Here is a 25,414-nt window from a genome sequence, read left to right on the forward strand (position 1 = left end):
CTTCACCTTAGATTTACAGTTTTTTGTGCTGCAAAGATTTCTGGTAATGCTCTATTGTCGTGTTTTTTGTGCCTGGTATTGAGAGACTGTGAAATATAGAAGTCTCAGTGCAGCTGCAGCATCCCCTTGTCTCCGCCTCTCCTGCAGACTTCAGCAGCTGACTCCAGCCCTCCTTTGGTCCTCCTCCAGACCCTGCACTTTCTGCTTCCCAGCTCCACCTCCAGCTTCATCCTGGCAGCAGAACAAGGTAAGGGAGGTGCACTGTGATGTAAGGGAGGGTGGGGTTCTCTGGACATCTACAACCAGCCCTTTGAGGGCAACCATAATGCTAATGTGGCCCACCATGAAATTGAGTTTCACACCCCTGATCTAACAGAAAAAGGAATGTTCTTGCCACACCTCTGACCAACAATAACAGCATAACGTAATATAGATTCATCTATTATGGTACTACCAACTACTGACCACATAAAGTTACAACAGTCACATATACTGTGAAGGAATATAATACAAATACTGACCATAGCTTTGCATTAGTGCCTAAGCTTTTATAGAGGCTTGAAAATCTGTATTTGGCTTGGTGTCTGTATTATTAAAGTAAATTCTGTCTATAAAATATAACAGCAATGATACCTTTGGAAAAAAACAGCCATTTTTCTACCTATTGTATAAGTGCTTCAGGGTGAATCGCATATGAACAAAGTGTAGTCAGATGTAAGAAATTATTTTTAAAACTGCAGTTTGGGAATACAGCTTTCATGCAAACACCAAACATAGAATCCTAGCATCACATGATCTAAACTGCTTTCAAAATCTTTTAAATTGTGAATTGAGTTCCTTCCAAAATACTCTAGGGATTGTTGGCTTCCAGAAACCATTTCTCTCTTACAGCAGCTCAGTTACAGTATTGCTAATGTTATTATCACTGTGTGTAACACGTTAATAGCCATGTCTAGCACCATGAAATACTAATGTTGCCTCATATCTGCAGGCAATGAGTTTAGCTACTAAGTAGTTGTTGTCTATAACATATAAGAAACAATCTAGTCTTTGTGCAACAAAGGGAAACTGGATTAGTTGCTTTTGACACAATAATTTGGGACTGTGAGTTTTGGATACGGATGATTTGATCCATTGTATTCTAGTGCTAAGATCTTGCAGCATAATTTCAGTATAATTACTGGTGTGGTAATACAGTTCTGTCATGACAATTCTTTTCACCATGACATGTATTAGGTAAATCTTGCCTCTAGGCATATATATAAAATCACTATTTAATGCAATTCTGTAGTCAATAATGCACCATTATCCAGGTAAGGGTCAAGGCAGGTGGTGTTCATTAAAGTAGTCTGTATCCAAGTAAGGACAGGTCAGATAACTAACAGTAAAATAATACATGTCCAGGCAAGGGGGCAAGCAACAACTATATTCCAAGACAAGGCGAAGCATGAGTACAGGAGCCAGGAATCTTAACACTTTTATAAGTCTGGAGCCGTTGGCTGGTGAACATTAAACAAAGCACCACAACGCTGCCAGCTAAATGATGGAGAGAGGAAGCTAGGCTGATGAAGCTAACCAAAAGAGGTAGGTATTTTCAAGGAGGGTGGAAGTTTTAGGCAGAATCAAATAAGAGTTGATCGTTTTAATGACTTTGAAAGTTCAAATGGGCCAGTTTCTGACAATGGACCTTAAAAGAAATATGGTGGGTGGATAGACATGCCAAATCACCAACCTTCAAAATGGGAGTAGCCAAATGCCAGTTATCAGCAGAGGCTTTCAGGGAGGCAAAGGCATGCACCAGATTATTATGCATGAATTTTCAAATGGCAGAAAATGGTCCACAAGCTTACTGACCCCTGGTAAGTTAGAATTGTGAAAAGAAAAGGAGCAGGACTTGGGATCAAAGCTGTAAATATAAATGAAGGATGAAAACCCAGAGTGGGAGTGTGTTCAATTGCATAGGTAAATTCTGCCAATGGTAGGAAATAGGCCCATTTGTTTTGCTTGTCAGACATGATGCAGCAGAGGAAGCCTTCTAGGGACTGGATAGTGCACTATGTTTGGCAGTTAGATTGTGGATGATACAGAACGTGGAAAGGATATATAAGTCAATTCCCAACTGAGAACAGAAGACCTTTCAAAAGTGGGACATGAACTGAGATCCTTGGTATTAAAGAATGCTTGGTAGAATACCATGATACTTGATGACTAGTTGTATGGAAAGTATTGAGAGTGGTCTGGCAGAAGGTATCCTGGGTAATGCCACAAAATGGGCCATCTTGCTAAAATGGTCCACTGTCATGCAGATGCCAGCCTTGCACCTAGCTATCAGGAGAGGTCCAAGGGCATTTACAAACAGGTAGCAGTAAAAGAAGGACAGCATGCGTAGTTCTAGTGGATTTTGACTATGCACAAGTCTCACAGGTCATGACATGTGCATGGTTCTGAGAGATGATCACCATAAAGAATGGGAGAGAAGAGCTATGGTGCTTGCGAATGACAAAATTACCTGCAGACTTGACATCATGTCACTGTTAAAGCACCTTGGGTCAATAACCAGTTGGCAGTGGCATTGCTATGAGCAGAAATCTGAGCTGCCAGGAGCTACGACAAAAGACCAGAGAGAGCGAGCGAGAGAGTAGAAATTGTCTGGCCAGAAGACCCCAGCTAAAAATTTGTATTAATGTGCATAAAGAAGCCAAGGAAAGATGGAAAAATCTCCAAAAGGCATCAAATTACAGATTAGACATTCTTATAATATGTCAACAAAAGTTAGATTTTATTTCCATCATTTACACTTTCAAAATAATAACAAAAAAATGGCATCTGCAAATGTTTGGGCACCCTGCAGAATTTATAGCATGCACTGCCCCCTTTGCCAAGCTGAGGCCTGCCAGTGTCATGGATTGTTCTCAATCATCGTCTGGGAAGACCAGGTGATGTCAATCTCAAAGGTTTTAAATGCCCAGACTCATCTGACCTTGCCCCAACAATCAGCACCATGGGTTCTTCTAAGCAGTTGTCTAGAAAACTGAAACTGAAAATAGTTGACGCTCACAAATCTGGAGAAGGCTATAAGATAGCAAAGCGTTTTCAGATGTCAATATCCTCTGTTTGGAATGTAATTAAGAAATGGCAGTCATCAGGAACAGTGGAAGTTAAAGCAAGATCTGGAAGACCAAGAAAAATATCAGACAGATACAGAGCGGCATATATACATGATTTTGCACAGCCCTTCCGCCCTGTAGCAGTGGTTCTGCTATAGGATGTTCGGGAAGCGGTTAAGCTTAATTTTAGCCGTATCTTTGTAAATCATTGTATAACTGCTAGCATTTGTGCCTGCTTTCACAGAACTGGGATGAAGCTCTACAATTATTACAAAGAAACTCATAATTTTACACCTGAAATAGTCCTGAACTCCCACGTGTTATGATTTGTGACTGATTTTTGTTTGGAAATTCTTTAAAATACATTTTGAAAATGCTGTCTACTATCCTTCTCAATAGTACTCTGTGCTGGCAGAGCTCAGTAACAATAACATCCCTCAGCACAAGCTTCCTATCACAGATCGGGAAAGGGGGGGTGAGTTTGACCAGGTCATTGTGAGTGGTGGGTCATTTCAGGTGTCTTTCGAACCGCACATTTATACTTCCACTAAAACTACTGTAGTATATATTTGACTTCAACCTAGCTTACAGGTTCATCAGGTAAGATACTGGGTAATTGGCAACAGAGTATGTTAGGAGAACTTTGAGTTGTATTTTTGAGTTTAGACCATAATATGTGAGTTTCACAACCATGCCTGATGAAGGGACTAGGCCAGGGGTCTGCAACCTTTAAGACGTAAAGAGCCACTTGGACCCGTTTCCGAGAGGGAAAAAAAGACTGGGAGCCGCAAAACCATTGCAACATTTAAAACAAATCCGACACTGCATATATTGCAAAAAACGCTCTGGTCATGAAGGGGGTTTAAGGGCCCAGTAAGCAAAGGGTTAATCAGGGCCACAGTGTATCGTCATAATCACAATCATAGCCTTAGGTCAGTGGCGGGCAACCTTTTTTTTCGACTGAGCCAAATCTCGCCAAAACCACGATTGAAATTTATTTTGAGAGAAACATTTTTAAAACTGAAAATACATCCCCCATATAGTAATTCATCCCCCATATAGTAATTCATCCCCCATATAGTAATTCATCCCTCATATAGTAATTCATCCCCCATATAGTAATTCATCCCCCATATAGTAATTCATCCCCCATATAGTAATTCATCCCTCATATAGTAATTCATCCCCCATATAGTAATTCATCCCCCATATAGTAATTCATCCCCCATATAGTAATTCATCCCTCATATAGTAATTCATCCCTCATATAGTAATTCATCCCCCATAGTAATTCATCCCCCCTATAGTAATTCATCCCCCCTATAGTAATTCATCCCCCATAGTAATTCATCCCCCATAGTAATTCATCCCCCATATAGTAATTCATCCCTCATATAGTAATTCATCCCCCATATAGTAATTCATCCCCCCTATAGTAATTCATCCCCCCTATAGTAATTCATCCCCCATAGTAATTCATTCCCCATATTGTGTGAATTCACTTACCTTTGCTCCGCGCGTTCCTCTCGCTGGGTTCCCGCGCCGTTCTGGTCTTCAGGGCGGACTGTGAGAGGAGAGGAGTTCGTCACGCTGCCCCGCCTACATCCGGGCTGCCCCGCCTACATCCTGACAGCCAATGTTTGCCAGCGGGCGCCCGGCACACAGAAGATCTGCATTAAAAGAGCCGCGGCTTGCCGACCCTATTGCCTGTCACCTGGTGGGCAGTGTGCTCCGGAGCCGCAGGAAAGGTGAAAAAGAGCCGCATGCGGCTCCGGAGCCGCGGGTTACCGACACCCGGACTAGGCTGTAACAACATTACAGTAACATTTTCTTCACACTTGTTTATTTATATGCATATAAAGGGGATGACCTTCCATCTGCATATTATTATTATTATTATAATACAGGATTTATATAGCGCCAACAGTTTGCTCAGCGCTTTACAATATAACGGGAGACAATACAGCAACAATACAGTTCAATACAAGAGGGATAGGAGGGCCCTGATCCTTGGAGCTTACAATTAAATATATAATTTTTTTTTCTATTTTGTTTTTCCTTTTCTTTTTTTTCTATCATACACACACTTCTAAACACCACACACACCGCGGAGGGCACTCGGAGTCGGCCCCTGCCCTCCACACCACACACGCGCCTTGGGGGCTCATTCAGTTAGGTGCTGAGCCACGTTTTGCTGCTTGCAGGCAACCCTCAGAAGTGGATGCAGCCTCACAGATACAGTTGCATGTCAAAATCTGACATGCAGGCAAGAGGGGTGCACAGATCCAAACGTACAGTGTCTGCATTTGGATCCATGTATGTCAAATTCTAACTTGCAACTGTGTCCACTTTTATGGGCTGCCTGCATACAGTAAAAAGTACAGTAGCTCAGCATAGAGGGCAGGTCGCGGTGCCCATCTGAATAAGCCCTTAATAAACAGCTGCAGATTTGAATCTACTTTGTGTGACCTTTGTGCTACTTTTAGGGGCCCATTCACACCAAAGGCAGCGGGATGCATTTTTGAGTGCACTCCAAAATGCAGGTTATCCTATGGGCATAGGACACACTATTGCAGTGCAATAAAAAAAAAGCCAGCAAGCTCCATTTTTCCACACTGTAAATGCACTAAAATGATGTGTACATAAAAGCCAGAAAAAAGTAGATGGAAGTGATCTCAAAGGAAACGAAATCTTAGAAAAAATGAACTTCACTGAACATTCAGAATCGTGCAGTAAACATGCAGTTTCTTGTGTGAATGTATCCTAAAATTTCCTCTGTTACAGGCAAAAGCTGAGCCAGGTTCACACTGATACAGTGTGGAATTTGCAGCATTTTCAGTGCGAATTATGCATTGCATCAGAATCGCACCCCGTTAATGCGAACCGCTGCAGGTATGTATGTTAATAACACCCTAAAAGCGGTCCGATGTGCAGAATCGGATCGCATAGGCGTGAATACCCATGCGATTCGATTCTAGTGCGGACCGAAAAAAGGGTGCTGCACATTTTTGATGCGGTGCGATTAGAGCCATACAAAATGTACGGCTCCGATCACACCACACATAAATCGCATGTGATTTGCACAGGAATGCGAACCCAGGCTTACAGGTGCCATGATGTGTAAACACATATACTGGATTTGGAGTGAATGAAAATCCCAAATTCAGAAACTGACCATCTATGGGAGTCCTCAGAATGGAGACCGATACAAGTAATTTTGAAATATTCGGTTCATTGGATTAGTCCCCATTCTCAAGCCTACATGTACAGTTGTGTTCAAAATAATAGCAGTGTTGAAAAAAGTGAATAAAGCTCAAAATCCTTCTAATAGCTTTTATTTCCATACACACAAATGCATTGGGAACACTACACATTCTATTCCAAATCAAAACATGAAGAAAAATATATCAAATTTGTGTTGTTCCTCTAAAAAAAATTAAGAAAAGTGAATATTAGACTGTTCAGAAAAATAGCAGTGTTTGTATTCTTCTTTACAAACTCAAACATTCACTATAGAAACTGAAAAATGTTTGAAGATTTTGCTTTCCTTTGAATCAATTAATTAATATTTAGTTGTATAAGCACTGTTTCTGAGAACTGCTGTACATCTGTGTTGCATGGAGTCAACCAACTTCTGGCACCTGTGAACAGGTATTCCAGCCCAGGATGACTGGACTACATTCCACAGTTCTTCTCTATTTCTTGGTTTTGCCTCAGAAACTGCATTTTTGCTGTCACCCAACAAGTTTTCTATTGGATTAAGATCCGGGGATTGGGCTGGCCACTCCATAACGTCAATCTTGTTGGTCTGGAACCAAGATGTTGCACGTTTACTGGTGTGTTTGGGGTGTGTTTGGGGTGTGTTTGTTTGTCTTGTTGGAACACCCATTTCAAGGACATTTCCTCTTCAGCATAAGGCAGCATGACCTCTTCAAGTATTCTGATGTATTCAAACTGATCCATGATCCCTGATATGCGATAAATAGGCCCAACACCGTAGTATGAGAAACATCCCCATGCTTGCGCACCCATGCTTTACTTTCATCAGTCCAAAAAATGTTGCACCATTTCTCTTTAGGCCAGTCAGTGTGCTCTTTGGCAAATTGTAACCTCTTCAGCACATGTCTTTTTTCAACAGTGGGACTTTGCGGGGGCTTCTTGCAGATAGCTTGGCTTCACATAGGCATCTTCCAATTGTAACAGTACTCACAGGTAACTTTAGACCTTCTTTGATCTTCCTGGTGCTGATTGTTGGCTGAGTCCTGGCCATTTTGGCTATTCTTCTATCCATTTGAATGGTAGTTTTTCGCTCTCTTCCATGTCTTTCAGGTTTTGGTTGCCATTTTAAAGCATTTGCGATCATTTTAGCTGAGCAGCCTATCATTTTCTGCACTTCTTTATATGTTTTCCCCTCTCCAATCAACTTTTTAATCAAGGTACGCTGTTCTTCTGAACAATGTCTGGAACGACCCATTTTCCTCAGAATTTCAGAGAGAAATGCACTGTAACCAGCATGTACAACATTTGCTGCCTTCCTTCCTTAAATAAGGGCAATAATTGCCACTTGTTTTTCAAAGAATGAATGACCTCACTAATAGATCTCCACACCGCTATTATTTTGAACATGTCCCTTTCAATTAGTGATTCAATTACACAGAATCAGCAGCATGCATGTCATGACTGTTGGGTCTGTTGGATTTCTATTACTCTACTACACCTGCTAGTAAATTATTTGCAATGTAGAAATCTCATTTCTACCAAAAACAGTGACTGATCAGGTTAGTGATGTCTGACTGCTATTATTTTGAACACAGCTATATATATACTAGATCGACCTTTCTCAACCAGGGTGCCCTGAAATTTCTTCAGGGGTGCCTTGGCAAAATGTCTAAAAATTGCCAAAAACCTGTATACAAGCCAGCCGGTGAAACAAAACTGCCTTCTAGTTACACAAAGCCACAGGTTTTCATTGTGCATCTATTTGACCTTCTAGCGGCATCCTCACAACCAATGACATCATCAGTTGATAAGGAGGATGTCAGCTACCTACACAGCATCCTAGTTTGACCCTCCACTGCCCCTCTCCATCAGTTCTGGGGTCACTATGCTCAGAAAAACTGAGGGAGAAGAGAAACATTGGAATACTAGTCAGTATCAGTGTGCAAAAGTGTATTTGCTTTGGAAGAATAAATCACCTCCAATGTTGGTTGTCCTACGTGTATGGATGTTGCTGCATTATTTAAAACTATTGGAATAGTTTTTCACATTTTAGAATGAGGTGCCCTTTTAAAATTATGGACAGTCTAGAAGCACCCCATTTTAAAATGCATATGATGTCAGTTAAAGCAATCTTGCAAGTTAAAAAAAATGAAAATAAAATGTGTTTATATTTAACACATTATTACTCTTAATTAACCCTATTTAGCCCTCATTTAACCCCTTCCTCTTCTTTGTTTTCCTCATATTTTTTCTCTTTTTTTTCTATTTCTTATTTCTTCATATTGTTATTAAAAAATGCCTATATTTCATTTGTAAATATTAACAAAAACAAAAGATGGATTTTTCTAGTGCCAATGTAAGAAGAGTTGAAATTGAAGTGCCACACCACAGCTAAGAGGTGCAGATACAACTTTATTCCATTAAGGCCTCGTTCACACCATATGTGCAGAAAAACTGATGGAAACTGACATGCAGATTTCACTTGCAGTGACAACAGTTTAAATCAGTTTTCATTGTTTCAGTGTTCTCCAATGACTTTCATACAAATTGCAGTTTTCTGCGCAGAAAAAATCTGCATGTGATAGTGGTGTGAACAGGGCAAATAGAGAACAAATGATTTTGTTGTGCCCTTGCAGAACGTGTGCATAAAAACTGATGTCTCTGCACAAGCCCTCAATGTCAGGGATATAATTCAAGAAGCAGCCAACACGTTTCGGGGTCTAAGTGCCCACTTCATCAGGGCTAAAAAGAACATCACTGCTAAGATGTCCAGATGCAAATGTATTATTAAATAATTACATAAAAATTAGAACATGCGTGCTGAACAAAAATTACTATATGAGTACTGAAAAACAAACTCATATTCTCATTTTTGTTCAGCACTCATATTCTCATTTTTATGTCAATATTTTGATACCCTCATTACAATTGAGTGTTTGATTTTAATTATGATTCCATGGAGGGGTCATTGTATTGATGTCAGTTTGCTATGAAAATCTTCTTATGTTCTTTCTAGCCCTGATGAAGGGGGCACTTAGGCCCCCAAAAGGCATTGGCTAATTCTTGAATTATAACACTGACCTTTAATGGAATAAAGTTGTATCTAGACCTCTTAGCAGTGGTGTGGCACTTCAATTTCAACTCTTCTGTGGAGATCCTCTGGGGTGTAGAAGCTGCCTGCCCAGGAATCAGATCATTTACACCAACATTAATACCTTAAGATAACAATACCAGTAAATATTCCAGCACTATCATTCCACTTTCCTCATCTTTTCTGGTGCCAATACACTTTCAGACCAAGGTTACAAATTCACAGCTTTATTACAACATAGTAAATATTAAAAACATTTAAAATCCATACAATTGCACTTTGCTTACAATGCCTGTCTTTATATGTCATCCCCTTATGAAGTCACGTATTGTAACGTAACATGTAGGCTGGGCCAATGACGCCAAGCCGAACTAGCGGATGTTTGCGAGCCACCATTTTGTGAGTCGCCTTAGAACAGCAGATGTGGTATCTTGGAAGCTATTCAACGGCAATGCCCTAGTCGGGCACTTTTTATGTGAGTGCACTTACTTTTTAATAAATATTGGTTGATACAAGTGATACACTATGATGGCCATTTCTTCTGCATTTTTGAAGAATATGCTGTACAAGAAATAGGAAGACCATCCTGGATCATAGTGTGGAGGAGGAGAAATAAAGAAACTATACCTACCCAGGTTATAAGGGAAAGGCGCTGTTTGACCTAATTATCTATAGGTCAAATCAAGGAGGTGAGAGTACATATGTGTGCTGGTGGAGGAGAAACACACAAGGGTGATTTCTAACATGGCAGGAAGATGCATGAATGTGTATAAGTATGGAGTGACCTTGTAAAGAGGAATTTATACATATTTCAAGGAGTTTAATTACCATGTGGGAGTTATATGTTGCAAGATGAACACATTGCTTATGCAATGCACTGTGGTTAATATATGCACTTTATAAGAAGTTATATGGGAGTTGATCTATAATGCACATGCACTTTAATATGAGGATTGCACATACAGGTGAAACTCGCAAATATTAGAATATCATGCAAAAGTTAATTTATTTCAGTAATGCAACTTAAAAGGTGAAACTAATATATGAGATAGTTCAAGCTGTGATTTGTCATAATTGTGATGATTATGGCTTACAGCTCATGAAAACCCAAATCCACAATCTCAGAAAATTTGAATATTGTGAAAAGGTGCAATATTCTAGGCTCAAAGTGTCCCACTCTAATCAGCTAATTAAACCATAACACCTCCAAAGGGTTCCTGAACCTTTAAATGGTCCCCCAGTCTGGTTCAGTAGGAATCACAATCATGGGAAAGACTGCTGACCTGACAGTTGTGCAGAAAACCATCACTGACACCCTCCATAAGGAGGGAAAGACTCAAAAGGTAATTGCAAAAGAAGTTGGATGTTCCCAAAGTGCTGTATCAAAGCACATTAATAGAAAGTTATGTGGAAGGGAAAAGTGTGGAAGAAAAAGGTGCACAAGCAGCAGGGATGACCGCAGAGCCTGGAGAGGATTGTCAGGAAAAGGCCATTCAAAAGTGTTGGGGACTCACAAGGAGTGGATTGAGGCTGGAGTCAGTGCATCAAGAGCTACCACACACAGATGGATCCTGGACGTGGGCTTCAAATGTCGTATTCCTCTTGTCAAGCCGCTCCTGAACAACAAACAACGTCAGAAGCGTCTTACCTGGGCTAAAGAAAAACAGACCTGGTCTGTTGCTCAGTGGTCCAAATTCCCCTTTTCTGATGAGAGCAACTTTTACATGTCATTTGGAAACCAAGGACCCAGAGTATGGAGGGAGAATGGAGAGGCACACACTCAAGATGCTTGAAGTCCAGTGTGAAGTTTTCAAAGTCTGTGTTGATTTGGGGAGCCATGTCATCTGCTGGTGTTGGTCCACTGTGCTTCATTAAGTCCAGAGTCAATGCAGCCGTCTACCAGGAGATTTTGGAGCACTTCATGCTTCCCTCCACAGACGAGCTTTATGGGGATGCTGACTTCATTTTCCAGCAGGACTTGGTACCTGCCCACACTGCCAAAAGCACCAAAATCTGGTTCAATGACCGTGGGATTACTGTGCTTGATTGGCCAGAAAACTCGCCTGACCTGAACCCCATAGAGAATCTATGGGGCATTGCCAAAAGAAAGATGAGAAACATGAGACCGAACAATGCAGAAGAGCTGAAGGCCGCTATTGAAGCATCCTGGTCTTCCATAACACCTCTGCAGTGCCACAGGCTGATAGCTTCCATGCCATGCTGCATTGAGGCAGTAATTGCTGCAAAAGGAGCCCTAACCAAGTACTTTTCAGAGGTCCGATATTGTTCTATGTACAATCCTTGTTTTATTGATTGCATGTAATATTCAAATTTTCTGAGATTGTGGATTTGGGTTTTCATGAGCTGTAAGCCATAATCATCACAGTTATAACAAATCACGGCTTGAACTATCTTGCTTTACATGTAATGAGTCTATCTCATATATTAGTTTCACCTTTTAAGTTGTATTACTGAAATAAATGAACTTTTGCACGATATTCTAATTTTTCGACTTTCACCTGTATAATATAAACACGGTGTATAATACGTCAGTATGCGTAGCACTGGTCTATAAAGAGTAAAGTGATTGTTAAATATTGCAAAACAACTGTGAAATAAGCTAGATTTTATATTTTGACCTATATGGGTTTATAAGTGGACCTATATGGGTTATACATTTACTTTGATCTATTTTACATTGCAAAAACATGTGTTAACTTCTTACTTACCCCCAAAATCACCTCCAATGCTGAAGGAGTTGAAACTGTTAAACTTGCATCCACCATCAAATTCTTCCCCACCCTACGTCACACAGGCATCAGGAAGAACACCTCCATTTTACTGCTGCAATTGCAGCAACTGTAAGAGAGATTTTAAGGCAGGTCTTAGCAAAAAAATTAACAAATGATAGAGCTTAACAAATTTGATTTATATTATTTGCACAAAGACCCATAAATATAAAGTAAACTGTATGGTTCACTAAAATAAATGTAGATTTTTGCCTGTCACACTTTTTTTTTTTATCTGTTTGAGAATAGTTAATTGTACCCCCTCACTAAACTTTCAGGATGCTCATTTGTGAGATGAATTAAACAGAGCTGAATTTTCTTGAATTGTAATCTATCTTCATTGAAATAGTCCTATAGAACAACAAAACATTAGGAATCCTTTTGTAACACTTTATAGTCTTTTGACCTTCAACATATCTTCTCCTGAGGTCCCTTTTTAGATTGGTCCAAATTGCACTTCAATCTTATTAACAATTACCAAAGTTGTACTTTTTTTTTTATCTGGCAGGGTGGAAATCACAAATCAACTGATTGAAATATTTGTTTCACTGACATCATACATGTTTTATATGCTTTTCCCATCTGTTACCTAGATTGTTTAAATTATCATTTAACAGATAAGTTAATGTACTGTAAAATGTCATGAGTTCTGTTTGTTAAAACTAGAAGACTGTTTTTATCATGGCTAAGATGAAGCCAATGAATGACAACCCCTAAGGGTTCACAAGCTTATCTCATACCTATAAATTATTTCCTCTCTTCCCTGTTGTTATATTGTGTGCTGTAGCTCAATAACAATAACAATAAACTGTATACTGTTGTTCTACTAGTGGCTTTCAAACACTGTTTAATTAGATTTGCCTCTAAAGAGGGAATGCTTATATATCACCTTTAGGTTCAATATTACCTGCCTGATCACATTTCCTTCTTTTTCCCAGTTCAGTATGCTAAATTGAATGAAATCCCTAAGCTGTTGTTTTACTAAACACTGTTAAACATCCATACTGTCCATTATTGCCCATTCCGATACTTCCCAATTTGATTGTGTATGTTGTTCACTAATCTTTAGATGTTTGTGACTTAGCATAGTGGATTTTAAACTGCATCATGTGGACAATACTCAGTTGTTCTAGAGAGAGCAAAGATCCTACTCTGCAGTATACTGACAGGGAACAGGTCATTATTCTCAAATTAAGGCTGATGTTTTAATTAGAAACAAACTGTAAGACCTTTTTTTTTAAACAGTACATTTTTATTGATGGTTTTAGAGTTGTTAATGATAAGAGGCAGATAGAGTACGTACATTGCTCCTTAGAATGAGGACTCTAGCTGCAATTAAGAAAAATCTTAAGATATCCTTCTGGGCTGAAACAGGATCCTGGTACAGTAAGACAGCAATCTCTGGGGTTAGAGATAAGAATTAACCTATGACTCATTGAATGCGGACCAAAATGTGCAGATGACCCTGCAGGACCACCATGTATGCAACATGGTTGCAAGATCCTGGCAGCACCTCCAGCATCGGTTGGAAAATAGAAGATTTTATGTAAGGTGAATGGGCAACAGCACCCTCTGGTTACAATTTTATAATTATGTTCTTGGAATAAGCTGAAATTCAAACACTCATGGGGTTTGCTCTAGATCTCTTTGCCTATCTCCAGGGCGAATTGCTTCTAGAATAGGTGAGGGAATGCCTATACGCCAGCCGAGGTAAAAAGTACACTTCATCCCAGGGTAACTCTGGATTGCCTAGGATTGAGGTTAGGAGTGCAATGCAAGAGGATATACTATAATCGTGAAATAATGAATCCCAAACCCTAGGTAATAGTGTCAAGGAGATCAGGAAGCATTGGGGTTGGGTTCAATGATGAGGTGAGGTTCAAGGAAGAAAAGTAAGAGGGATGGAAGTGAGGGAAGGAGTTATGGAAACCTACAGTTTGTGTAGTTCATGGTGAAAACAGTCAATCAGTATAGTTTAAGATGAGGTAAGCCTGAGCCTCCAGCTTGTTTTCACTTCATTTACATATTTTCTTTTAATCAAGTATTTTTTATTTAAAGATAACCATTTGGTTACATATTCCAAACAGTGATACATGCATTGGAGTGAGTCAAAGCTGTATCATTACAGTGAATAGCATATTAACAATTGGTACCACCAGAACATACAACTTAATGTAAAGTAATGTACTTGGGAATTAAAAATATGAATGCAAGTTGCACACTAGGGGGAGAACCTCTGGGGGAGTCCAGGATGGAAAACGATCTGGGGTACTAATAGATGACAGACTTAGCAATGGTATGCAATGCCAAGCTGCAGTAAGCAAAGCTAGCAGATTATTAGCATGCACTAAAAAGGTAATTTACTCAAGAGATAAAACTATAATCTTGGCACTTTATAAAACTCTGGTTCGGCCACATCTGGATTATGCCATCCAGTTCTGGTCATCAGTCCTCAGGAAGGATGTTCTGGAGATGAAGAGAGTACAGAGAAAGGCAACAAAGGGGACTGGAGGACCTCAGTTATGAGGAATGAATACAAACATTAAATCTATTCTCCCTGGAGAAAAGACGCTTAAGGGGAGATATGATAGCAATATAAAAATATCTCAATGGTGATTCTGGTATAAGGAACAAACTATTCAGTCTCAGTGAGTAAAAGAGGATGTGGGGCCACTCACTGAAACTGAAGGAGGTTTAACCTTAAACTGTGTAAGGGGTTTTTCACTGTCAGTGCAGTAAGGATGTGGAGCTCACTTCCACAATCAGTGGTGTCAGCAGGAGGTATTGATAGTTTCAAAAAAACTCTTGGATGGGCTTCCTAATGAACACAATAAACAGGGATATGAGATTTAACATGAACACACACACCCACACAGGTTGAACTGGATGGACTGTTGTCTTTATTCATCTTTACCAACTATGTAACTAATACCATGAACAAAAAAGCAACTGACATTGAAGATTATACACAACTATCTCAAGCACATTATAATGTTTATGATTTGCACTGAGGTGGGTATAAATCCTGGGAGAGTGGTATGATCAGGAGAATCATACATACAGTATTATAGTTTGTTAGTGAAGGAAGAGTAATGACCCTACAATCGATTGATAAGAAATGGTCATGGGCATCAACTATTGTATTATTTGGTCCCGGAAAAAAAGAAAGGTTTTTATCCTCCGTTTGCATGAAGTGTTTCATCATTAGTCATTTCAGTCTACATTTTGTTTACCATTAAACAGTCCCAAAAAAGAGATGATTCAGGATTACACTAGGAGAAACTAATGCCAAGCTAAGTCATGTCGACCAAATTTTATACAAAATTTTAGTACACAGTATATACTGTTTTAATTGTGCTGGAAAATGTGGCCAGATATAGTGAAGCAACAGGCTACATTGTGTTTTAAAGAAAAAACGGTATGTAAATAGGTACTATCTGAAATCAGTGGAGAAAACTGGGTATGTAAACATCCTGAACAAAGACATTTTACCAAACCAATGCATGGCATTAGACATTGTTGAGTAGACCATATCATGGGAGAAAGTTAAACTTGTAAAGTTTATATAGACTGGTATAGATGTAGACACCCAGGTATTTTATAGTGTGATATGTCTAATAAAAAGAGAAAGTGCCGATGAGTTCGATTTTCCCCTCCTCTGCCAAGGAAATGTTAAAGATCTTTAAATTGTAAGCACTGACTTAAAAGTTGCTGAGCTGACTCGAACTATTCTACCTCATGGAACACAGAAAGGAAAGCTACACTGGGGTTTCTGATTAATAGCAAGAAATCAGCTGCATAAAGTACCAATTTTTTTTGAACAGTGAGCATAGTAAGGCCCCGTATGGCAGGATTCTTATGAAGTGCTTGGGCTAAAAGCTCCATCAATAGAATATTTAAAGAAAAACAGACTTTAGAGGCATAGCTAGGTCACCTTTGATTTATAAAAAAAATAATTTTTATTACAAACATAATATAACAATATGACAACCAATAAGGCCATTTACAATCAAATCATAGTCCATGTAAGCTAAAGCACCAACTGTAGTACATGTAACTATGGTATATGAAACATTCAAATACTTAGGCTCAATGTGATATTAGGATAAATAATCTTCATGGGTCAACACGTTTCACAATTCCGCTTCTTCAGGACAGCTTGCAAATCTGTGTCAGCGAATGCAAAAAGATGCTACCTGGGCAGGCATTAGGATACCAAGGAAGACCAACAGGGATACATTCCTAATAAAAAGTAATAGAGCAAGCGCTTCAGAATATGATATCAAAAAGCAGCTTGCATAGGAATAACCCCTGAAATCCTAAACATAAATAGTATCAAAAAATGCAGTGCTCTTAATTGTCAAGGTCCTACCTTTTCCCAGAGGTTATGTTACTCCATGTGCTGGCATCCATCTTGGATTTCTGCTGAGCATGGTGGGAAGCTTTTATGCCTTCAGGTCTCTGAGGTCCATCCCCCAGAGGGGTGTGGCTGAGTACATATAAGCCTGTGATCCGCACATGCTCTTTGCACTTGTGTCTTGTGTCTTTGTCTTGCTACAGCTCTGTGTATATGCTCGTGACTCTTCTGGTATTCTGACTTGGCTTGTGACTAAGACCATTCTCTGTGTTTTCCTTCAATCTGACCTTCCGTTGCTGAACCCGGCCCGTGACCTGTGATTCTCTGTCTACTGTTCTGTACTGTTTTGTCCTGTTGTTGTCGACTCGGCTTGCCTGACTACGCTATTGTCATTCTCACCAGCTACACGCCATTGGCGGCGGCCATTACCGCAGCCGGAGTGTCTCGGGGGCCGCGACCTGGTTCCTGGCTGCGTCAAGTCCATCCCCACCATCAGGGGCCCTGGTGAAGGGCAGCCTGGGACTTAGACTCCGCGCCCTGATGGACTTCGGTCTGTTGGTGGTGGTTGTCGTCAGCCAGTGCCTTACCCTGCCACTAGGCCTACCTGTCCGTTCCACAGCCCTGCCCTGACATTAATATAGTGAGATAGTGACATATAATGCGCAATCTTATGCGCTAATAAGTGAACATATAAGTGGTGTCTTTAATGAAGACAATAATTGGTAAAATGTGACATCATCTCATAGTGACATAATAATCAGCGGCCAATTCAATATATATAAAAGTCCTTGAAAATATTCAAGTAAGATGCGTCAGTGGTAGTATGTGCTCGTGACTTCAGTGATATGACAGTGATATGAAGAAAAAGGGTGTGCTTGCACTCACCAGACGTATGATAATATTACACATGTAATATAAGGGCACTAGTAGTCATCTGGGACCCGATAGGCAAATGGCACTCCAATGGTACTGGTTACAACCTGGGTAAGACCTTCAAACCTCTCAGTGGACCCTCTTAGCTTTTGGGGACTCCTCCTTGTTGTTAGTACCCGGTAGTGGATGGACTCAGCAGGAACACCACCTTTAGTAGCTCAAAGTAAAGCCACCAAGACAAAGGGCTAATATAGTGTAGCAATTTTTTATTTTGCCAATGATAGTGCACAAATTAGGATAGCGTACTGCATTGATATGCTCTAATAGCCATAAGTAAACATAAGTGGATAGCAACAGCTATAAACAGGTGGGTAATAGCATAGGTATAGCCAGCAAACAAGTAAGGATCAACATGCATGTAAGTCAGGAAGCAAGATGGCCGCTGGTTTAGCACATGGCTCTCAGCAGCTAACAAGGACGTCGGTGCGGCAAGCTAATACCCTGGCGACGTCCTTGTTAGCTGCTGAGAGCCATGTGCTAAACCATCGGCCATCTTGCTTCCTGACTTTGTCTTGACGGCTTTACTTTGAGCTACTAAAGGTGGTGTTCCTACTGAGTCCATCCACTACCGGGTACTAACAACAGCGAGGAGTCCCCATCCGCTAAGAGGGTCCACCGAGAGGTTTGGAGGTCTTTCCCAGGTTGTAACCAGTACCATTGGAGTGCCATTTGCCTACCGGGTTCCAGATGACTACTAGTCAATTACTGAAATTACTGTAAGTGAAGAAACTGCTAGGTAGGAGATATCCCTGTTAAAGGAAGGGAAAAAAGCAAAAGACTGAGTGGTTGTAACACTGAATTGGTGGGGTAACTGAAAGAATATGTAAACTCAACATTTTATATTTGTGATATGTGCCTGTTGTACCGTGTACTTCTATTAAAAGGTTTCCTGTTCTCTTTGTATTGCTTCCTTCATGTGACATTTCTGACTTTCATCCCAGTCCCTCTGCGTTCCTATTAAAAACTGACCACACAAAGCAGGAGAACACACCATGACCAGTTCTCTAGCTGTGCTGGGAATGCTTCACCTTCAATTATCAGACTTGTCTTGCCCAACCCCCCTCCCCACACACACAAAGCTTTACACTGGGGAGATCAGGGTACTGCTGTTTCTCCTCCTCCTGCACTTATGCAGTTGAGAACAGAGGGAATGTGATCACTTAAAAAAAACAAGATTAAGAAACGGTATGTATAACATTTTTTATAACTATGCACAAATGTTTTGCCTTAAATGTCTATTTTAATCCATATGGCTTGTTTTACAAAGTGCAGGCTTACAATCACTTTAAAGCCGGCTATACATGGATCAAAATTTGGTCACTTTAGGAAATCCATGTGGGGGGCATTCAGTTATCCAGTCAAACACTGCAAAAGTTGGATTTAAATTTTGGTTAAAACTAGATATAAAAGATAGACCCATTATTTGAATGATTCAGCATCTCCCAGTATCACCATCTTTTCTATTTCAATGGTTTTTATTACATTTTTTAAACAGTATAAACAGAGGCAATAAAACATGCCCACGCAGGGGCTATCAATTGCACAGATAAACAAAATGCAAAATAAAAAAAAAGGGGGAAAAACAATGCTCTAATGCCAACAGGGCAAAAGGTACGCCCACGCAGGGGCTATCAATGGCACATAAGTTACAAAACATTAATGTAACTGATTATAACAACTAAATGCAGCTGTCCTAGTCACACCAAAAACAGAGAGAGAGAGAAAAAGGAAAAGAAAAAAAAAAGAAAGAAAAAAGGGGGGGGCAAAGAGCAGGGATTCAAGAGCGCCAACACCGAACGCCATTACATCCCCAGACTAGCCGGGGAGAGTGAGGGAAGGGCATATTGCAACCACGGCTCCCATATTTTCAAAAATTTACGTTGGGAGTCATTGCGGATACTCGACATCTGTTCGTTGAGCATCATAGTGGTCATACGATCCCGCACCCCCTGAAGAGGGACAAACGGACTCTTCCAGGCCTGAGCAATTGTTCTAGTGGCGGATAAAAACAGATAGGAAGCCAACTTCTGCTGGTGAGCCAAGAGGCCCGGTATGGGGCAATGAAGCAAAGCATACCGAACATCCCGGCGTATGGAGAGATGGAACAAAGTGAAAAGGAGGCCAAATACACGAGACCAAAAACGAAACAGTCTCGGGCATGACCACCAGATATGCAATACATCACCACGATGACCACAACCCCGAAAACATTGATCACTACAGGCAGGGTTAGCCCGGGCCGGAACACAGTACCAACGAAACAATACCTTATAGGCTGCCTCCAGTGTGGTCGTATTAAATGAGCATTTAGCTATGAGTGACCAGGCCTTATTCCAGTCCTCCGGATCCACAGCCACTCCCAGGTCGCGCTCCCACTGAACAACATATGACAGAGAAGTATGCGACGAGCGTCTGTTCAGAGCTGCATAAAGAAGGGATATAAGGCCCAGAGCGCCGGGACGCTGTTGGCAAAGCTGTTCAAAGGCAGATTTCTGGTACGGGAACGCAGAAGTACCCCGCAGCGAGAGCAGCCAGTGTCGCAATTGAAGATATCGAAAAAATTCCGCTGGGGGGATATTCCGGGATTCCCGAAGAGAGTCCCAGGTGGGAAAGGACCGAAAAATCAAAAAGTGTCGCACCTGCGAAAAACCATTAGTCACCCACCAAGAAAACGCCCTTGGGTGATCCAAACCCGGCGGGAAAAGAGGGTTGTTAATAATTGGTAGCAAAGGCAGAAAAGGTGACATCAGACCACCAGAATAACGTCCCAAACTTGTAGGCCATGAAGTAACATCGGACTCAGTGCCATAGGGCGCAGGGCAGGGGGAAGCCATAGAAGCGTCGACAGTGCGATAGGGGCACAATTAGGCAGTTCCAACAGGACCCAGAGGGGGACGTCGGAAGAGGCGTGCAACATAGACAGCGGGGCAATCTGGCTCGCTTGATAATACTTAGTCACATTAGGCACCCCAAGACCAACCTGAAGTCTATGGGCAAAAAGCGTATTTTTGGATACTCTGGGGTGCTTATCAGCCCAGATAAAACGCATTAACTTCGCCTGAAGCAACCGAAGAAAATGAGGGGGAACCCGCACCGGGAGTGTGCGAAAATAATACAACAATTTCGGCAAGATGGTCATTTTCACCGAATTAACCCTATCCAAGACAGGTGCGGAAATTGCCAAGAATGCATAAGAGAGGATAGAGAGCTAAGCAATGGATAATAATTTGCAGCAAACAAGGAGTCATAAGTGGGGGTCAAGCGAACGCCTAAGTATTCAAGAGAAGAGGAAGCCCATTTGTAAGGGAAGTGGGATTGTAGGCGCGAAACCAAATCCGAAGCCAAAGTAATATTGAGGGCTATAGTCTTATCCAAGTTGATACGGAGACCTGAAATCAAGGAGAAGCGCTCAAGAACCTGTTGCAAATTAGGAAGCGTCGTCAGGGGGTTAGTAAGAGTCAGGAGGGCATCATCCGCAAAAAGATTCAGTTTGAATTCCTGTCCCGCGTAAGGAACCCCCGTTACATTGCAATCGGTCCGAAGCGCTAAAGCCAGCGGCTCAAGCGCCAGGACAAAGAGCGCTGGGGACAGGGGACAACCCTGTCTCGTCCCTCGCCCAATAGGAAAGGGATCTGAAAAATACCCAGCGTATTTGACGGAGGCCGAAGGAGAAGAATACAAGGCCTGAATCCAAGAAAGAATAGAATCCCCAAAACCCCAACGAGACAGCACAAACCGCAGATATTCCCAGGATAGAGAATCAAAGGCTTTATAGATGTCTAAAGACAGTAAGAATCCTGGGATTTTCCGTTGTTGCAGAAAATGTATAAGATGGACCACCTTACGGACGTTATCACCCGCCTGCCTCCCGGGGACGAACCCCACCTGGTCCCTGTGGACCAGGCTACGCAAATATTTATTGATGCGAAAACTAAGGATCTTGCCCAGTATCTTCAGGTCTTCATTAAGAAGAGAAATAGGCCGGAAGGCTTGCGGTTCCTGTACATCATCGGTCGTCTTAGGAATCATGGCGATATGCGCTCTAAGCGCATCTGGAGAGGGCGAGGAGCCCTGTCGTAACGCATTAAAATACTCAGCCAAAAAGGGCGCCAACAAGGCTGAGAATTTCTTATAATAAAGACCGGAATAGCCGTCGGGACCTGGGCCCGCGGTGGACCGTAAAGATTTGATAGCTTGGAGCACTTCTGGTACAGTGACACCGGCGTTGAGTGCCACCTGTGCTGCCTCGGATAATCCAGGAAGTCGGAGATCTTGAAAGAATGCCTCTGCTTGAGCCACGGGGAAGGGATCTGGTTTAGCGTAGAGGCGTGAAAGGAAGTCTGAGAAACAGGAAACAATCTGCTGGGGATTAGAAGTACAGCCACCTGTAGGAAGTCGTAGTCGAATCGGTTTATGTGGTTTCCCCACAGAATTGAGTTTCCTGGCCAGCATCGGGCCCGGCTTATTAGTATCACCATCTTTTAAGCTAGCTAGCAGTGGGTTCATGGACACACTTGCAATTCTTCTTAAGGGAACAGGACCAGTTGGCATCTTACATGTCCCTGGTACCAGACTGGCTGTCAATCAATGGAAGGAAGTAATGTGAGAGAAAATAATATATATATATATCATAAGTCCAAATATGCATGAGAAGTCTCTGCTAAAATAAAATGCTAGAAGTGTTGAAATAAACTTGACAGGTGCTGTGTGGATATCAAATAATACTTTATTACACTATGATGAATCTGTCTGACACAGCACAGTGCTATAAATATTTCTAATGTAAAAATATAAAAAATCTCATACTGAATATTACTAAAATGGTGCACTCAGAATCTGCAGCTGTAAATGGTAGCCAATCAGCTTCAAACTTCAGAATGTTCAATTAAGCTTTGGCAATAAAACCTGAACGCTGATTGGTTTCTATGCAGCGTTTCACCCAATTATTCACTCTCCAGTTTTAGTAAGTAAACCCCAAATGTATATAAATAGGCAAATAGGCAAGCAATTATGGCAAGCAATTATGTGAAAATACATATATATATATATATATATATATATATATATATATATATATATATATATATATAATTAGTCTCCACACAGTAGGAATGTTCACAATAAAACGTTCAAAGCACCAATCTTCTAGATTGTAAATAATCCTAAAGCATAAAGATGTTATGCTGTTCCTTCCACAGGCAATATTAATATTCAGATCCACTACCATAGCTATCCCATTGAAAAACACTCTCACTAAAGGGAGTTGGCCAGTTAAGTGAATAATCTAATCCAACAGCTTTTGTGATTAACACTGGTCTTCCCTACCACAGGCTCTGGCAAATTTGAACCCTTATTGAGATAAATCAGGCAGAAAAGAAAGCCATAATAGTGGAACACTGTTTATTAAAACATTAACCACTTGAGCTCCAGTAGAACTGTGCTACTTTAACTGGCAATTGCACAGTCATGCAACACTGTACCCAAAAGAAATTTATACATGTTTTCACACAAATACAACTTTCTTTTGGTGGTATTTGATCACCACTGTTTTGTTTTTATATAAATGAAAAAAGAATGAAAAATTAAAAAAAAAATACAGTATTTTCTGGCATATAAGACTACTTTTTATACTTAAAAATATACCCCAAAAATTGGAGGTCGTCTTATACGCAGGGTATAAAATGTGAACCTTGAGTTTGTTTGGGTCAAGCTGGCTGGATGTGCAGTAATGTACATACAGTATACTGTGCTGAGCCAAGCTGGCTCAAAACAAATGTCCCTATGAGAGATTAATCTGCCAGCACACTGGATGTGCGGTATATACAGTATATTGCGCTGAGCCAAGCGGTTTCAAAACGTACCGGGACGTCCCTACTGTAATCAGCCCGCTGGATGCGTGTATGTACGGTAGCTGTGGCTACATACAGTATACACTGGGCCAATCACAGCGAGTGATGTATTCTACTAATGAATACAAAGCCTGCTCGGATTGGCTGAGTCAGAGAAGTGGGTTCATGATGTCACAACCTCAGCCAATCCGAGCAGGCTTTGTATTCATTAGTAGAATGAACTCACCAAACACCTGTTTTTTCATACACTAAATTTTTATTGTATGCAGCAGGTCAACAGCAGAAAACAGATGCAGCAGAAGATTGAAAAGACAGTATTTGCAGGTCAAAACATGGTATTGTGTTCCAGGATGCAAGCAGATTACATGTGGCCTAGCGACAAGTGGCCATATCCATCCCAATAAAGACAGAATGAAAAGGAAAAGGAAATACAGTACAAGCTAGTGGGAGGAACACAGGATGGAAGACAGAAAAAGATGCAAGGTGCAATAACCAAGATATCTAAAAGATGGCAGTATCTTAACCACTGGCCGACCAGCCACAGTAGATATACTGTGGCAGGGTGACACCGCTGCGCAAAATCACATATATATACATGATTTTGCATTTCAGGTAGATGGCGTGCAACCGCCCTACCCACAGCACCGAACGCGGCCACGGGTGTCAATTACCGGGTCCGGGCCGGCAATTACCCGCCGGAGCCCAGCGATTACCGGCAAACACTGGCAGGGAGGACGGCTGCATTGTTTTCAATGCAGCTCTCCACGCTGTCAGTTTGAGCACACTGATCTGGATGGATGAGCACAGCCTTCCGGATCAGTGTGCTTATCGTCAAGCACACCCCCCGCCCCCTAGTGAAACACTCCCCTCTCACAGTTAACCCTTTGATTGCCTTCTAATGTTAACCCTTCCTCCCCAGTGCCGTGCAGTCCCCAGTGCCGTACAGTGTCAGTGTTTTTTTTTTTTTTTGCAGTAACCACTGTATTGGTGTTACTGAGGATGTCAGTGACCCCAAGTCAGTTCCCCCCCAGTGTCAGAATGTCCGCTGCAGTCCCGGCATAAGTCGCTGATCACCCCCCTAAGTCGCTGATTGCCGCCATTACTAGTATAAAAAAAAAATTCCAGTATATATACTGCCATTTGTAGACGCTATAAATTTGACGTAAACCAATTAATTTACACATATTTTTTTTTTTAGCAAAGACATGTCGCAGAATACATTTTGGCCGAAATTTAAGATGAAATATGATTTTGAAATCTTTTTACTGGACATGTTTTATAGCAATGTTTTTCTCAGAATTGTTGGTCTTTTTTTTTATAGCGCAAAAAATAAAAACCGCACAGGCAATCAAATACCACCAATAGAAAGCTCAATTCGTAGGGAAAAAATTTTCATTTCAATTTCATTTTGGTGCAGCGTTGCATGACCACGCAATTGTCAGTTAAAGTAACACAGCACCGCAACACAAACCGCTTCTGTAACCGCTTCCTGAACGCCCTATAGCAGTAACACTGCTACAGGGCAGCATGGGTGCGCAAAATCACATATATATATATATATGTGATTTGTGCTACCGTGGTTTTGACGCCCCACCCAGATAGCGTCAGATTGCCCCTCAGTACACCAGTCAACACATTTAACCCCTTGACTGCCAGGAACAGCTCATACACAATAAACCTCCATTGCTAGTATAGTGTCTGAACGGATCAATATCTTAGACCAGATCAGCACTATACCAGCGTTCGCATTAGTATAGTGTCCCCAAAAATGCAGCATTAGCAGGATCAGCCACGGCGCCTGCCAGCACCTGCGTTTAACCCTATGTTTACCCCCCTTCTCCCCCAGCAAGTGCAGTGTCAGTAGGTCTCTGTCACTTGATACATTGCACACAAAACCACAGTGTCCGCAGAATCAGGCCTGATCTCTGTTAGCACTTGCCGGTAAATTTTGATGATCTCATATGCAGCAGAGTGTCAGTACTAGTGCCGCTCTACCTTTTGATGAACTGGTGAGCACCAGCGGCCTAGTACATCCTGGCCTTTCACATACCAGCACTGCAGTATCACTT

At 41.2% G+C, this 25,414-nt stretch overlaps 1 protein-coding gene across 6 annotated transcripts in view; it reads right to left on the reverse strand.

Annotated features, from left to right (window-relative positions):
• Window positions 1-25,414, reverse strand: part of GRIK4 (glutamate ionotropic receptor kainate type subunit 4) — a 475,013-nt gene that overhangs the window by 321,584 nt on the left and 128,015 nt on the right. For 5 of the 6 annotated variants that reach the window (XM_089678550.1, XM_089678553.1, XM_089678552.1 and 2 more), the window contains one exon: window positions 12,147-12,276. The exons of the other annotated variant lie outside the window; for it this stretch is intronic. The gene's annotated coding sequence lies outside the window, so the exon portion shown is untranslated. The remainder of the gene's footprint in view (window positions 1-12,146; window positions 12,277-25,414) is intronic. 6 annotated transcript variants of the gene reach the window in all.

This window comes from Staurois parvus, unplaced genomic scaffold (genome assembly GCF_062004578.1).
Source record: "Staurois parvus isolate SC_StPar_1 unplaced genomic scaffold, SC_StPar_1.0 ptg000207l, whole genome shotgun sequence".
In the NCBI taxonomy this organism is placed as follows: Eukaryota; Metazoa; Chordata; class Amphibia; order Anura; family Ranidae; genus Staurois; species Staurois parvus.